The sequence below is a fragment of the Scyliorhinus canicula genome, chromosome 7, assembly GCF_902713615.1.
Source record: "Scyliorhinus canicula chromosome 7, sScyCan1.1, whole genome shotgun sequence".
In the NCBI taxonomy this organism is placed as follows: Eukaryota; Metazoa; Chordata; class Chondrichthyes; order Carcharhiniformes; family Scyliorhinidae; genus Scyliorhinus; species Scyliorhinus canicula.
This window is the reverse complement of record NC_052152.1, coordinates 177,176,160-177,194,116: the sequence shown is the minus strand read 5'-3', so window position 1 is coordinate 177,194,116 and position 17,957 is coordinate 177,176,160. Positions and strand designations below refer to the sequence as shown.

Genomic DNA, 17,957 nt, shown 5'->3' with positions numbered 1-17,957 from the left:
AAATATTGCTAATTCTGGACTCGGAGTTACCCTACCTTCCAGGACTTCCGACATAACATCTGCAAATCCCTGCCAGAATTCCCTCAGTTTCGGACATGCCCAAAACATATGAACATGTTTGGCCGGGCTACCCCCACACTGCCCACAAGCACTCAACACAGTAACAACAATCCCAAAAATCAAATAAACCATCCCCCAACGCGCAGGCAACCAGGCAAACCCCTCCCCCTTTAACAGATACTTATCAGTCCCATCACCTTCAAACAGAATCAAACACAATAGAAGAAGCTTCAAACAGCTTAAGCAAAATTCTGCATGCAAGAATCAACCATCTTTCTTGCAGAAACTAAAACACCCTATCGCATCTTAAAAGTTCTTCGCTCTGTAATCCATTACATAAAGCAATAAATCAAAATCAAATTGCACAAGAAGAGAGAAAAAAAAAGAAAAACACCAAAACCCTTTTCTTCCCGAACATCGCAACTTAACTCACAGAATTAAAAGACCGAAATTTTAAACAAGACGAAGCAAAACACAGAACCATTTTTCTCACCTCCCCGCCACCCTGTGTGTCTATGTATTTATAATATGTACCTTGTGTTGCCCTATTATGTATTTTCTTTTCTTTTCATGTACTAAATGATCTGTTTGAGCTGCTCGCAGAAAAATACTTTTCACTGTACCTCAGTACACGAGACAATAAACAAATCCAATAAACAAATTGTTATAACCTGCCTGCTTACCACTGGCTGAGGACTAATGTCAATCCCACACTCCTATGGGAGTATGAGCTTCCCCAATGAGGGGGGCGGAGAAATCATTAGCAGACTCCCTGCATAAATAGAGCTGGCCAGTTTGGAACCAGCAGAGAGAGGAGTGAGCAGCAAGGGAAGTTGCTGCTGCTGTTGTATATATATGTTATTGTAAATAGATGTTATTTCTTTGTATCCTTAAAACTTGTGCTGGATTCTTCGTGGCCCTCACAAAACAAATCCAATCATGCTGCAAACAAGGTAAACAACAGTCTTTTGTTGAAGTGACGAAGAAGTCACACAATTATATGGATGATTTATTTTATTATGCTTCTTCCTGTCATCTCAGGCTATAACAGCTGCACCAGGCAATTATCTTCTATATTATATTGAAGCACACTACTCACACGTGTTTTCTATTCTTGTGTCTGCATGTTTTTCCCCTGCCTCTTCCGTGTATTTTACTTTTATTTAAATGCTATTTACTTTTTCACTTTTGATGAAGGGTTGTGCTTCACATGTTGAAGTGAACTTCCAGCGGATAGTGAGACCTCGATTTGAGGGTGATGGGATGGGGCCCGAACCCATGCATCCTGTCAGGGTGCTGATCCATGTAACTAGCATAAGGTAACATATAGAAAAAAAATCAGCAAATGATACATGCGTCTTAATGTTCAGCTTGAGGTGTTAGCTTAAACTGATTCCACCTTGTATTTCAAATGTTGATATTCATTTTATATTAATGCTATTTTTAAGATAAAGCAAGTACCCACCTTATTTGTAGAATAAAGTCGAGAACTTCAAATATTTTTATCTAGCGAAAGTAAAACTGATTAATGAACCAAGAAACTACCATAAATGTTCATGATGAAATTATTTGTTCTATTATTCATTATTTTGAGAAGATTTGCCTGCAGACAGTACCATTAGAGTGATTAGAAGCCAATCTATAAATTAGATACCCCGACATAATCATTTTTTAATGAAACTCACACTCCCACAATAGATACGAAAGCCAAGACATTCATCTGTTTGACAAGTTCACTAATTAAATGTATTCTGCTGTTGAAAGTTAAAATCTACCCCAACAACAGCGGTGCTGTAATACTCTGGTGATTTGCTACCCAATCTTCCATATCCTTACTGAAGTTGCTTTAGCTGGACAGCATTAGATACAGATTTTCTGCACATTTATGCATTCTCTTAAACCTTGAAAGACCAAATGTTGGATGATTTAAAAAGTCAAATCTTATGTTGCTGGTCAGTTTGACAGCTCCTAAACAAGGATTTACAAAGTGGAACTCATTGATGCGTATCAATGAGAAATCCCCACAGGAGCACTGAGGAGAATCAAAGTGAATACCTCAGGGCTGTGGCATATCTCCGTTGGGTCCCAGACAAAGTGAAGGTACCCTGTAAAGTAGAGAACTGTTGGGGGGTAAATAAAAAAAGGAATGGGGAGTGTTACATTGAGATATCAGGTGTAAGGTTAAAGTGTTTACGAAATATAGAGTTAAGTTAATAGCACTGGCTTCGTTTAATTCTTGTACAGTAAAACTTTTGTCTAAAATGCAAAATCATGTGATGTAATTCTTTCATTTAATAACTAGGCATTCAAATTTTTATTTTTAAAAGTGACTGGCCTCTACCGAGATTGTAACATCAACCATTGAATAAGAAATATATACAAACATGATCAAGTTGATTGGGTTTTGAAAGCTTGATTGCCAGGATATGTGGCATAGGCTGGGCTCTCTTGGCCCAGGCTATCAGCATGAAAGAATGACTTAACTCTCAACATGCACCAGTTTTCTCTAACACCTGAAAAGATCAAATATTCCCCTTATCCAGTGACCAATCAGGACCAGCAAAAGGTTTTGGACATGATTATTTTTCATATGTTAACATGATCTACCAATTTAAAGTAGAGAATAACGCAGATGGGATACTAGTATGCAATAATTAATCAAAAATTTCAGTCACAAATATAATCATATGTAAGCCTGTGGGCTCAATTCTCTGCTTCGAGACATCGGAATTCTGAATCGTGATCGGGTGGCAAATCAGGCGTCAGGCGCCGAACCAACCGCCATGCTTCGGTGCCTCGCTGGCGGCAACAACACGCTCCACGCTCCGTGCTGGCATCCGCATGTAATACCTGCATTTGCATTACCCTGTTTGGCCCAGTATTCACCGGGCCTCCGCGGAATGATACCAGAGCAGTTCACTTGTGGCATTTAAAAATGGGGTCCAGGCGCCGTAGCTGCTGAGGGACAGAAAGGAGTTAACAAAAGTTCCCAAAATCGCAATGGTGGGCTGACAGTTGTGCCGCTGGCTGGGGATGGGGGCAGGGGTTTCAGGGTGTTCCCTCCGGGATTGGAGTGGCGAGGCACAGACCGCCATTGCATAGCATGCAAGACAGCCACCTGGCTGCACGCTCCGCCGACTGCCCACTGTGTCCCATTAATGTGCGGAGCGCCACAGGTAGTACGGGTGCCTCCTCAGGCCATCCTCCGGAACCTTTCAGACCCCAGCTGACCCATCAATGGGACAGGTATGGCCATGTTCACCCAGTGGCCCACCAAGTGTTGACACTCCGCAGTTCACTGATCGGAAACGCTGCCCCACTGCAGGGGAAGCAGGGGACAAGCAGATTGCACCACGGATGCATGCACTGTGCTCTCTGGCCCCCTCACTGGCACACTGCTCCTCTCCGGGCACAGCCCCCCCCCCCCCCCCCCCAGTGACAATATCAGCTATCCCATACTGAGGACCACCAGATGTCTCCAAGCCCTTTCTGTCTACTCTGCCCCTGCTCCCCTCCATCCTGCCCCCCAACTGGTTGCCATAGCCCATGTGCCGCCCACAGGACCCAAAGCACATTACTGCTACGGTCCCTACAGGTGCCCATCCCCTCACCCATCCATGAGCCATGCCCATGCGCATGCCACCAAGCATGGAGGTGGTCGGTGACATTCGGTGACCCCCCCCCCCCCACTTCATGACCCAGTGCCACCCTACTGGTGGGATATCACATGGTCCACCCAAGGAGGACACCCACAGTGGACCCCACAGGAAGGTGCAGGATAGCAGCTGCAGAGCGTATTGCTTGCATGGGTAGTGCCAGCCACCGACAGGGATGGATGGTGTGGTCAGAGACATCAATGGGGCCAGAGGTGCAGTATGGAAGGCAAAGTATTGGGGGGAACTGCCGATGGGTGGGGGGTGGGATTGGAAGGGGGGGTGCATGCGGAGGCTGGGACTGGGGCAGGGGTTCGGTGGAACCCAGGGCCACCATGTAGCTTGTTGGACCTGGATGAGCAGGGGAATACCCACCATGCTAACATGTCTCAGACCGCAGAGAATGGTATTCAGACAGCAATGGTTGCCTTCTGCCTGGCCGCAGCAGCCCTTGCGGATGCATTGAGGCTACACGCACAGGAGCAGTTCGGGGCGGACCCCGCGCAACAGGAGCAGGGGCCAGCCGGTGAGGCTAGGAAGCCAGCCGTCAAACAGGCTGAGGCAGAGATGCAAAGGAGACAGTGCATCAGGCCATGTTTATACCTGTCAGGCCAAGCGTGTCTTAGCTAACCAGACAGGCTATGTGACACCTGTGCCATATGGTGGCGCACCTGGAACCGCAGGTTCTGGAGGAGGACACCCGCTTTTGGTGGCCGTCAAGGTGACGGTTGCCCTGAATTTCTTTGCCACGAGGTCCATGCAGGTGCCGAGTGGGGACCTGTCTGGCATATTGCAGACGTCCGTGCATCCATGCCACCACAGATGCTCTATATTTCCGGGCAGCGGACAATATACACCCAATGTTGACTGAGACCGCCAGATTGCCCAAGGAGCTGGATTCGCCGCAATTGCACTGGGTTCAGGAGTGATCAATGGGACACATATCACCCTATGGGCATCGGCCCATGTGGGGGTGCCCTTCATAAATAATAAGGGCTTCCACTTCATGAATATGCAGTTAGTGTATGACCACTGGCTACACATGATGAACGTTTGCACCTGATATTCAGGCAGCATGCACAATGCATTTGTCCTTGAGCACTCGACGGTGCCCAACTCCTTTGAGGCGCCCCCTCGGGTGAGGGGCTTGCTCCTGGGTGACAAACGGTATCCACTGTGGTCGTGGCACATGATGTCTGTCCATGCTCCAGACTGACGTGGGGAACCGCTATAACGACACCCATGCAGTAACCCAGAGGTGTCATTGAGCGGAGCAACGGTGTTCTAAAGATGTGGCTCTGAAGCCTGGACCATCCTGGTGGGGTCCTCCAATATAGGCCTAGGAGGGTCTCCCACATCGTGCTGGCCTGCTGTGTCCTGCACAACATCATGCGGCAGAGGAGGACATGCCGGAGGAGGAGGACCAGGAACACCAGGCCTCATCCGACGAAGAGAATGGCCATGATGACAGGACATGGTGCTCAGGGAAGCACAGTAGGCCACACAAGGTGTGTACCAGGCCACTGCGCACAACACAATCTGAGAACCTCAAGGTCCATCGGCAAGGAGACCTGGCCACCGGTAGACAAGCCTCCCTGTCCCCCCCCCCCCCCCCCCCCCCACCCCCACCCCACCCCCAACACCGCACCGAAAACATCAGGAAAATGTAACAGATACAAAATGTTTTCTTAATATTATAAATGGATACAAATATTCAAAAATCCATTTATTTATTCTGAGCACCTTATTTTTTTTTCTTCTTTATTCTTTCATTAGATGTGGGCATTGTTGGCTGGACCAGCATTCATTGCCCATCCCTAATTGCCCTTGAACAGAGTGGCATGTAGATTGCCAGATGCTGCCAATTTCATGACTCAACTTTGCACCCATGGTGATCCTCCACTTGGAATATAATTTAGACTTATTCAGGTCAGATACAAAAAACTGCAGCTTGTAACACAGTATGGAACAAAATGCCAATAAGGCAACCTTGCATTTACGATACACACTCACTCAGCTAAATCGCTGGCTTTTAAAGCAGGCCAAGCAGGCCAGCAGCACGGTTCGATTCCCGTACCAGCCTCCCTGGACAGGCGCTGGAATATGGTGACTAGGGGCTTTTCACAGTAACTTCATTGAAGCCTACTCGTGACAATAAGTGATTTTCATTTCATTTTTCATTATAGACGCAGTCACAAAGCAAAGGTTCTCAAGATTTGATTAGTCCACATTTCAAACATAAACCATGCCAGACGGGGGACTCAGCATGTTTACAAACAACTTTCCTGGAGATTTATGGCCCAGACAAACAATTGTACAATTCAAACCACTTCTAAGTTTACATAAATAAATGTATGATTCATTCTGTCAAAGGGACTGTGTAGAAAAGGTCATTGTCAAAACACTTGAACAATCGCATCTCACACTGTATCATCAAGCTGGGCAGCTTTGTTCCTCTCTTTTGCGGAGAAAAGAAGGGAAGGAGAAATGTTAGACAATCATTACCAAATCCAAGGAATAGATACGTTCATGTGGATAAAATCTTTGGATTGTAATCAGAATAATGAATAAGGTTACATTGTGATATACCATTTTGTCCACTGGCGATATTAAACCCTTGAGCGTGCTAAAATATTTTATGGGTTAAAATATGGCAAGATATATGTTTTAACACAATATTAGCAATAGCAAAGACTTGTAGGTTTGAAATGGTTTGCTTATAGTAACTTACTGTTTTATGGTGACACGGTGTTAGATAGTGAAACCCAATACATTATACTGATGCTTGTGAATCCTGAAGGCCACAAAATCTCATTGCAGTAAACATTGTGAGATCAATTAGAGCTACATAGTGTGCTGTGTCTTGTAAATTTCCACCTCCAAATCAACTTGCAGATTGTCCTCTCTAACTGTAGTTGAACCATGTGCCTTCTAATTTATTGTGCTAAATTTCCTGTCAGCTTCAGTATTGAAGTGGAAACATGAAGGGGCAGACCTGTGAATTCTCTTATTGGTTCTGATAACTTCAAATGACAAATAGTAAATGACACTCAGGCACCTCTTTCCTTATGGGTTTTGTTGTTGCCCATGGGTTTTATCACTATCTTTGTTCAACACAACTGCTTCGAAATGGGCAATGATGCTCTGTTCGGTCACCATTTTTCTCACTCAGCTGTGCATGGGACTTTTAAAACACTGCTCACATTTTTAAAGAACTTATTTTCCAACCCACATGATGGGCTTTCTTTTTTAACATATGGACAAATTTTGCTAAGCTGACACCGACCTTTACAGCCTCTCTAGGCAATTTGAATTTCTATTCCATCTCATCTGCTTCATCGCCAGTTCGATGCGAAAATAATTTGACAATTTACCTGGAATATGTTGTAATTAAAGCAATAAATTGCCTTAGTTTTTCATTGGCACGGCCGTCACCGTGTGACCACATAACCGAAAATACTAATTAGTTCTCTAACTGTCCTAAATTGAATACTATTGCCACTCAACTTCATTGTCTTCAGTTGGATCAAATATTCACTGTGTTTAATAAATACATTAAATTGCCAAGAGGATAATACCATCCTCAACACTTAACTCTTGTCTTTTCATGAGTAAGGGCTTCATGTCATCCATGGGATGTCCTCTGATTCAGACACTGAGGATCATATGGCACAACTTGGACAATGTGGGGTCTTTCTGGGTCAAAGCTTTAATCTAGCACAGTTTCTAAAACGTTTAACTTCTTCCATTGCCACCAAAGGGGTTAAGCTGGTGGGCAGCGAGAGGCAACTCAGAGCATCTGTGTTGGCAATACCTGTTCCAGGGTGGTGCTGGAGGGAGCATTCATAGGCTGCCAGTAACAGGGCTCAACTTTAGATCCAAGTTGAGGCAATGGGGGAATTGCACTAACTTCATTGAAAAGGCCCAGCAAAGGCTTCAGGTCTGTTATGAATACAAAATGTCTGTCGTAGACATACTGGTGGAACTTTTTCACACCAAAAATAACAACCAACCATTCTTTTGCAATGTGTGAATATCGGCGCTCAGCGTCCGCCAGGGTCCTGGACACTTATGCAATGGGCTTTGCCATGCCATCGTCCCATCGACGTGGGAGGACTTCACCCACTCCATAGGGAGAGGCATCACATATCAGTGTTAGTTCTTTTCTGGGGTGATAATGGGCCAGTATATTCGAGAGCAGCAATTGTTGGTTTGCATTTGTGAAGGCTTCATCCTGCAGTCCCTGGCATGGCCACCGTTGATTCTTTTTCAGTAACATGCGCAGGGGTGACAACAAAGTGACCAAATTTGGGATGAATTTCCCGTAGTAATTTATCAGACTGAAAAAAGATTTCAACTCCATTGTACTTCCCTCCTTGATGGCCTTAACTTTATTCTCCCTTTCTTATCTACCCGGTACCCTAGGTTGATCAATTCGCCTGCCTGGACTACACATTTCTCTCTCCTGAGACGTATGCCTGCAGTGGAAAATTGCCTCCCACAAGTTCGCTAGGTGCTCTTGTTCACTGGCCCCTGTGACCAATACATTGTCGAGATATACTGTCACCCAGACATGCTGAAAGATGGCACAAACCGACGAGACTCCAAAGGGCAGGTATGTATCTTTGTGCAGGCGATTATGGGTGTTAATTATGATGTACTTTCTGGATGTTTCATCAAGTTCGAGCTGATGATGGATTGTCTGTATCCCAATGACGGAGATGGCAGCTCCCATATCCACCTCCTTCTCTAAGCAATGACTGATGACAAACAGTCTTCTCCTTATCAGAGCAACCTTGATACTGCCGATGAAGTTTAATTGCATTACCTCATCCTCTGAGGGCTGGGATACTCGCAAGGCATGGGCCTAAGGTGGCTTTGAACATCGTACCCTTCGACGGCTCCTACAGCAACCTACAGGGGCAGCACGATAGCAGAGTGGTTAGCATTGTTACTTCACTACGTCAGGGTCATAGATTTTATTTCATAGCATTTAAAGTGCAGAAGGAGGCCATTTGGCCCATTGAGTCTACACTGGCCCTACCCAAGCCCACACCTCCACCCTATCCCTCCACCCTATCCCCATAACCCAGTAACCCCACCCAACACTAAGGGCAATTTTGGACATTAAAGGCAATTTAGCATGGCCAATCCACCTAACCTGCACATCTTTTGACTGTGGGAGGAAACCGGAGCACCCGGAGGAAACCCCCGCACACACGGAGAGACCGTGCAGACTCTGCACAGACAGTGACCCAAGCTGGGAATCGAACCTAGGACCCTGGAGCTGTGAAGCAATTGTGCTAACCACTATGCTATTGTGCTGCCCCCTCCCATGTTCAATTCCCAGCTTGGGTCACTGTCTGTGCGGAGTCTGCACGTTCTCCTCCGGGTGCTCCAGTTTCCTCCCACAAGTCCCAAAAGATGTGTTTGTTAGGTGAATTAGACATTCTGAATTCTCCCTCAGTGTATCCGAACAGACACTGGAATGTGGCGAATAGGGGATTTTCACAATAACTTCATTGCAATGTTAATGTAAGCCTACTTGTGATAATAAAGATTATTATTATTATTGCAGCTGACACTTTTGATCCTCTGGGGAGTTTCCCCCGCTACCTCTCGGGTTATCTGACTGTCTTTTAAAATGGGAAGATGTCCTTACAGAATATTGGGTTGATAGTTGGCAAGGCATTATGGATGTCTTCGTTGGCTCTCTATGTGAGGACCCTCCCCTCAACCTGAGGACATTACTTGAAGTTCTTGAGCCCCTTTCCCGCCATTCTCATGAGGCAAAACTATTTTGATAGCCTCTTTGAGGACTCGGTTGGGCTCTACCAGTAATATTTTCAGGGTTTTAACGTGCACATCTTTTGACTGTGGGAGGAAACCGAAGCACCCGGAGGAAACCCCCGCACACCTCTGTGTAATCCCACACCCATAGCATTTCAGTTAAAGACAGGCCAAATTCGCAGAATTCTGCCAACTTCTGCAGTCTAGCAAGAAATTCCATGATAGGTTCTCCCGGGGTCCTCCCAGCTGCGTTCAGCAGTAATGTTGGAGGATCATTGGATGACTTTGAGTCGTAATGGTTTCTCACCAGCTCCACAAACCTGTTGAACGTTTTAGTGTTGTGAGCCACCGGACCGGTTAAGCTTTTGATAAAGCTAAATGTTGGGACGCCACAAGCTATCAGAAAGACAACCTCTGACCTCTCATCCCCTTCAATGCTGCTGGCGAGAAAAAAATAGCTCATGCACTCGGCTTACTGGCCTCAGTCCTCTATGTTTGCGTCATATGGCTCAAGCCTTCCAAAGAAAGGCATTTCTGAGGGGGATTTCCTTTTATTTAAATTTAAAGGAGCCAATTCGTTTTTTTCCAATTAAGAGGCAATTTAGCGTGGCCACTCCACCAACCAGCACATCTTTGGGTTGTGGGTGAGACCCACGCAGACATGGGGAGAATGTGCAAAACTTCACACAGACAATGACCCGGGGCTGGGATCGAACCTGGGTCCATGGCTAACCACTGTACCACGTGCCACCCCAAGAGGAGAGTCTTTCTTACCTGAGTTGTCTTATGAAGTTTTAAAGACTGCTCAGAATCCCATGATCGATCCTTGTCGCCAATGTAATAATTCCAGGAAGCGGAGGATAAAAGGCAAAGCAGGTTGATTCTGCAACACAAATAAAGTCACAGCCACGGTGTACAAAATACCCGGGACTGGGGGTCGATATTTAATGCCCCACTGGTGAGCCCCGATTGGGTGACCCTGTGCCCGCTCAACACTGGAACTGAAAGTCCACGGAGCCCACAGGGAGATCAACTAGCGATCCCCTGTGGTCTTTGTGAGGGTTATAATAGGTACCATCAGCTAACTTTGAAAGTTTACTCCGTATTCTAAGGTCCAGGTCATTTATATGTAGCAAAAAAGGCAAAGGTCACAGCCGCGATAATTGGGGAAAACCACTGTTATCATCCTCCAGTCCAAAAAAAAACCCTCACTGAATTTTGTCCTGAAGACAATCTTTCTATCAGTTCGATACTGACCCTTCTATTCCATAAGCTTCAATTTTTTAAACCAGCCTTTTATATGGTACCTTGTCAAATGCTTTCTTAAAATCCATATCGACAACATCCACCACATTCCCTTCATTAACTTTCTGTTACTTCATCAAAAAATTCAATTCTATTAGGCAAGCACGATCTGCCTTTTACACATTTGTGCTGGTTATCCTTAATAAATCCAAACTTTTCCAGGTGCATGTTGATATTTCCCCTGATTATAGATTTCAAAATCTTACCCACTAATTATGTTAAACTAACTGGCCTGTAGTCCAGCAATACCAATGTCTTAGTTTGGCCAGGAACATACTGATTAAGGAAGTTCTCCTGAACATATTTCAGAATCCTCGCCCTTTAAACCTTTACCCCAACATTATTCCAATAGATACTTAGGTAATTAAAGTTCCCGTGTATCACCATTCTATATTTCCTACACATTTCTGTAATTTCCCTGCAGATTTGTTCCTCTCTCTCTCTCTCTCACACTATTTGCACGGCATTAGAATGTCCCAAGTAGCATGATCATACATTTTTTGTTTCTCAACTCTAACCAAATGGATTTTGCCTCCCTTATGGATATCTTTCCAACTTTGTAACATGTTCCCAAATCAGAACTGCCCCACCTCCCTTTTTCCCTTCTCTATCCTTTCTGAGCACATTATGGCCGGGATTCTCTTACCCCGCGCCGGGCCGCAAGAATCGCGCCACACCGCCACGACGACGGTTCGCCGATTCTCCGCCACCAATTTTGGGCACCCGAGTGATCACCATTGAGCCGGTCGGGGGCTGTTGAAAGCGGCCCCCTCCCCCCCGGCGATTCTCTGGGCCTCAACGGGCCGAGTGCCCGCCGAGTTCGGCTGAGTCCTGCTAGTGTGGGTTACGTATGGTCCCACCCGGCGGGACATCGGAGTTCTGTCTGCGGGTGCCGTCCTGGTGGGAAGGCGGGAGAATCCGACCCTGGGGGGGGGCCTCCATGGTGTCCTGGCCCACGATCGGGGCCTACCGATTGGCGGGCGGGCTAGTTCCGTGGGGGCCTATGTTCCTCCGCGCAGGGCCCCTGTAAGGCTCCGCCATATTGCCCGGGGGCCGGCGCGGAGTCGGGAACTCACATGCATGTGCGAACGCGCGCCGGCCATGGCACACATGCACAAACTTGCGCCGGCTTTCGGGCGCCGGAGCTGCGGACACCACTCAGGCGCCATACTAGCCCCTTAGGAAGGGGTGGATACCTGCCATTTGAGGCCCGTTGACGCCGGAGTGGCTCACGCTGCTTTTCATGCCGGCATCAGAATTTGGCCACAGGATTGGAGATTCCCGGCCTTTATCTTTAAATATTAACCACCTCATCATTTTTAGCCTCGTTTTCGTTATTGCCATTACATCATATTCCCACATTGTGACTTGTGCTAGTATCTCACCAATCTTACTCACCACACTTGGTGCATTTATGTATACGCATTGTACTTCTGTCTTTGCGTTCAACAAAGGCTTTCTTAATCGGCTCCTATTTATCTTGGCACTACTTCCTTCTCCAGTACTCACCAACCTTCTCACCTTGTACATCCTATTCCTCTTTTCTACATGTCGATCCTCCTGCCAATTTGGTTTCAATCCCCCCTACCTACATTAGTTAACCTACCTGAAAGGACACTGCTCCAAAATCTGTTGAAATGTTATCCATCGCTTTTGAATAGGTGCTCTCCATTCCAGAAATACTTTCAATGCCCCTATCCCTTCTGCCAAAATGCATCACCTAACATTTCTCTGTATTCAATTCCATCTGCCACTTGTCTGCGCATTCTGCTAGTTTATTTATGTCCTGTTGTCTGCATTCCATAGAAACCAGGCTGTCTGCAAGTTTGGTATCATCAGCTAACTTTGAAATTTGACTCTATATTCAAAGGTCCTCCATATTCTAAGAATCTGTGACCCTCCGTCTTGCACCGTGCTTCCAGCCCCACATTGATCCTTCCTATCTTCCTATTTCAACACTGGCTAGTGTGTGGCACAGGGAGTATTCCAGAGATTATTATCCCCAGTGTCCATGTTTTAACTTCCTCCCTAGTTCCTGAAAATGACTGTACGACTTTGATGCCTGCCTTATGTTGTTGCCACCAATGTGTACTACTACTTTAGACTCACTTCCTTCACCCTGCAGAATATCTGCACCTCCTCCATGATGTCCTTTACCCGGGCATCAGGGAAGCAACGTACTATGTGGGATTCATAATGACAGTTACAGAAATGCTTGCCTGCCCCCTAATTATGGAGTCCCCTATAACAACAGTATTTGTATTTTTTGCTGTTCCCTCTTGTGCAGTCCCTTGCTTGTTAGAGCAAAACTCCAGGCTGCACACCTTCAGGGTATCGTCATTCCCTGCAGTCTCCCATACTGAGTATCTGTTCGAGATTGGCATGCACCCTGAAGACTGCTGTACTACCTGCCTCTTCCTAGTCTCCCGGATGTCCATCCTGGCATCTCATTGCCTGTGGGCTTAACACCTCCTGGAGCATACAATCTGGGAAACTCTCATCCTTACTGATGCTCTGCAATGACTCCAGCTGCCCCTCAAGCTCAGAAATCCGAAGCTTGAGCTGGAAGAATTGGAAACTCTTCTTACACAAGTGGTCACCAATGACACGTGAAGCGTGCCGAAATTCCCATATGGAGCAGGAATGGTAAGCAACGGGTATCAGGTGCCCATCTACAATGTAATAAAGACTCTCTGTTCCCAGTTGGTACCCTGCTTAAATCATTAATTTTAATGAATTCCTCTGGACTTTCTCTGTCTTTATACATGTATTAATTCTCCAACAGTTTAGAAAATTTTAGGTTAGATGAGCAGCATGTTCAGCGCAGGTTTGGAGGGCCGAAGGGCCAGTTCATGTGCTGTACGTTTCTTTGTTCTCTTCTTTGTTCTAACCGTTATCATAACCCCAATTGAATATTATTAATTTTCTAACAACTAATTTGAATGAATACCCTAGTTTAGAGAGAGAAGAGAACAATATTCACCAACCAAACACTTAGCTACCTCTCTCTGACTTCAGACTAAGACTTTTTATCCAAACGTAGTTGGTCAGGTCTGAACCCACACACCTCCTGCCGGTCTCGTTCTCACTCCTGCCACCGCTCTTTTAACCTCCCACTGGTCTTGCTCTTGTTGCTGCTGCTATTGTTTTATCACCCCACTGGTCTTCATTTGCTTCACTCTCGCTGCTGAGTATCCGCGAGTATTGATGCATGAGGCAATTGGGTTGGTTTGAACAATCAAGACAACCCTGATTCCCAAAGGATGAAAGAGTTGCCAGGGTAACTGCCAGGGTAACAAGCGCAGACATGAAGGAAATTCTTGTGGTGATCACAGAGCAGCTAGACATTTAAACAGTGATGGTAGCCCTTTCTGTTGACATAATGGTCCAGATTCTCCATGGGAACTCTTTTTGCATGGTGCATGCAGTTGACCATATCCTACACAGTGGGAACCCAGCTATGGGGGCAAACCCTGTTGTCCTGTGCATTGTGTCAGTGTTGTAGGCAACAAATTTACAAATCCAAAAGAAAAGGGCATCAGCCACAGCATATATACACCTGTGCACACTATGACAACTACAGATCCCTGGAAATCATAGAATCCCTACAATGCAGAAGGAGACCATTCGGCCCATCTCGTCTGCACTGACCCTTTGAACGAGCACTCTACCGAGGCCCAATTCCTGCTCCAGCCCTGAATCCCCACACAATCGTTGGACACTAAGGGGCAGTTTAACATGGCCTATCCACCTAACCTGCACACCTTTGGACTGTGGGAGGAAACCAGATCACCCCAAGGAAACCCATGCAGACACAGGGAGAAAGTGCAAACTCCCCACAGGCAGTCACCCAAGGCCGGAATTGACCCCGGGTCCCTGGTGCTGTGAGACAGCAGTGCTAACCACTGTGGCACCGTGCCACCCCAATAATCAGTGGCAAGGAAAATAAGAGCCACACTGACCTTCAATACAACTGGAAATTCATGCTTCTGGACCGACCTTGGCTGCAGATCTTCAACTGGAAGGCTGCACAGCTCAGGCATGACTTATCTGGAGAGACGCAGCACCTTCCTGCACTGTTGTTTTCCCATCTAAAGGTGGGGGAGCCTATTTCTATAGGCCCTGTGTTCTCGGAACTCATGGAGTAGCTGATGTCTCATTTTGCAGGCAAACGATATTGAGCTGCCTCTCATCCAACAACCCAAGCTTATTGCATATGAGGTTCATGTTGCTGCTTCTATTACTGGTAGTTGACTTGGAGCAGCTCTCATGACCAAAGTTACACTTCAACAGGATTGAAACACTGTCACATGTTATCTGGCAGTATGAGTGCCTTTTGCTGGCACATATATGGCTGTGGGCTGGATGTGTCCTCTGCCTCCTCCTCCACATTATGGACATTGCCAGGCACTGGCAGATTGTTAAACATTGAGAAAACACTTGACTGAAGGTGGCTCCTGTAGTGATATTCAGATGTCAATATACATGATTAATGTATGTAAATGTAGTACAGTCATTTCAACACTAGATGCCTCACAGTCAGATACTATAAGCACTGGATTCCCACTCTTTTTAGTTAGTTAGAGAGTGTGATCCAGAACAGTGAACAAGGAAGACATAGAATAGTTAGAGTGAGAGAAGTTAGAACTATTTGTTATAAAAGTGTATCGTTGTATAGGTATGTGTATTGTACTTTATTTCTTTATAGTTAGTTAGTTTAGTCTTGAGTAAAAGGCCTCACAGTTTTTTTAAATTTTATTACTCATTAAATAGTTCACCTTTAAACAAGAAGACTATTGGTCATTTTATCATCCTGGTGGATTCAAGAGTAAAATATATTTCCGATAAGTCATTATCTAAAATATAACAGCTCCTGAGCTTTCTCACACTCGTCACGACCCTCACCAAATGTTTCCAACTCTCTCAACCTGTCGGTGTTACCACAAAGCTTCAGAAACACGCAAGGCCCAAGAAAAATACCCTGGGGGTTGAAACGTTATCCCGAAGCATTTGCAATGGTGACCTTAGCGTCACAGGATATGCTTACGGGGTCACAACCCAAATCCTTTCTCGGCAGCAGGCCTAGAGTGGGAAGGTTTCAAAATTATTCCCAACTTTTGTGGGGGATGAAAATCCGGCCCATCATTTCAGCTCCATGGTCCTTAAATCTTCCTCATTTAGGATCAGGTTTTATTTTCAATCGATCCTAAGCTGAAGGTTAGTGAAATTATCATGGGCTTCTTAACCCGCTTTGGAACTTCTTTTGAATACTTGGATCAAACCAGAGTCGAGAGATGGGCTATTGGACACAATGCTACTTGAAACTTAACCTCCTGTAGACTATTATCGCTGTGGGTCTGCCCTCATTAAAATTTACTGGAAATCCTCTCATTTCATAAATATTACAGGACAGGAACAGAGAAAAGAAAGTCATGAAGGAACAGTTGATGGATGCAGAAATTGTAATGGATAATGTAATAATTTCTTTGATTTACTGAAAGATGTGCAAATATTTTAAGAAAGGCTTTTGTGAATAACTTTGACCTTATCGCTAAAAGGACTGCATACTCCCCTGTGCTTTGTAAAATTTATGTTGATAGTTCTTTAACTGCTCTGTTGGCCATTACTAAAATTAAATGGTGTTATTACACAATGTCCCTCCAGCTGGAATCAGGTCAGAAAATCTGGTCTCATAGGCTCAGGAGGCTTCTCTAAACTGGCTGTTTAAATGCAAGTACTGTGAAGCATGATGCAGATGACAAATAGCAACTCGACAGTCGTTATTTCTTTAGGTGGAAGGCATAACAACACTGGAAGCTTCATCTGCCATTCCTCACACAATCTGCCACATGCTTCAGCGAGCCAAAATCTGACAGATTGTGATCCCTGAGTACAAATAGAACTGGCAGCATCTGATAAACATGTGAAAACTACCAAACCACGCTTATTCCCAACAGTGGATCTTCTGCGGTGATATAGAAAACTTGATTTGAGACAGAGTTGAAGCAACCAGGAATTTGTGAGCTGTGGATCATTCCCTACATTCTGTGGATGTTACACACCTCATGCGAAATTTGATTGGTTAATATCCACTTGGCCCAATGCATCTTTCTTAAAGGATGAATTCAATTGACAAGAAATGGAACACGGAAAAACTCATTCAACTGTGGAAAGATAGTCCACGTGAGCAGCAAACACAGGGGCCTCCCAAGAGTAAATGGGAAATAAATGCCCAGCTGTGGTCAAGCCTACATCACCTGCTTTAGTTTTGTGTAGTCCGTCAAGCCCAAGACCAAACAAGCTTGGATAGAGTGCGCACTTCTTCCTTAAAGAATTAAGTTACTTTCTAGTTCTAAATATTTTAAGGATCACATTATTATGCTAATCATCATTATTGCTTCATTTCAGCACGTAATGTAGATTTTACTAATGTAAGTTGCTGATAAGGAACATTACATATTGGGAGCAGACGCTAGAAATTCAGAGAAGGCCTTCAGAGTCGAGTGAAAGTATCTCATGGAGGTACTGGAACGGTTTGGGTTTGTGCCAGGGTTCACCGCCTGGGTGAAACTATTATACAGCAGTCCCATGGCGAGCGTACAACAAACGCCACCAGCTCTGAATACTTCAGGCTGCACCGAGGCATGAAGCAGGGTTGCCCTTTACCCCGCTGCTATTTGCCCTGGCAATCGAGCCACTGACTAGCGGTCTCAGATCGGCAAAGGGGTAGAGAAGAAACCAGAGGGGACGCAGGGATCACAGAGTTCACTCGATGCGGGCCACCTGCTCCTCTACGTCTCCGATGACGCGGATGACCTGATCCTTTACGTCTACAATGCCCTAGCCAGCATGGAAGGGCATAAATTGTGGCAACCAACTCCCAAAGGCTCAAAGACGGGGGTCCCCATTCCTGTACATAGGTTCAATTGCATGAATGTATAAAGGTTTGTTTGTCCTTCACTATTCTCATTTGTATACCCATCTTGTAGATTTCCGTTTATCTTTCTTCTTTGTTTTAATTATTGTGTTATCCATAGCAAAAATTACAATAAATAATCGCAAAACCAATAAAAATTAAAAAAAATATTATTAATGGGCCTCCCCATCACATGATCTTCCCTCGCTAAATATTCATAACTCACTGATGTG

General features: G+C 45.4%; 1 long non-coding RNA gene across 1 annotated transcript; it reads left to right on the top strand.

The window, feature by feature from the left end:
* The first annotated feature begins 1,255 nt into the window (after positions 1-1,255).
* On the top strand, positions 1,256-13,565 carry LOC119968666. Its single transcript, XR_005461171.1, has 3 exons — positions 1,256-1,379; positions 8,139-8,328; positions 13,096-13,565. It is a non-coding gene; the product is annotated as an uncharacterized LOC119968666 (long non-coding RNA).
* Positions 13,566-17,957: the final 4,392 nt, after the last annotated feature.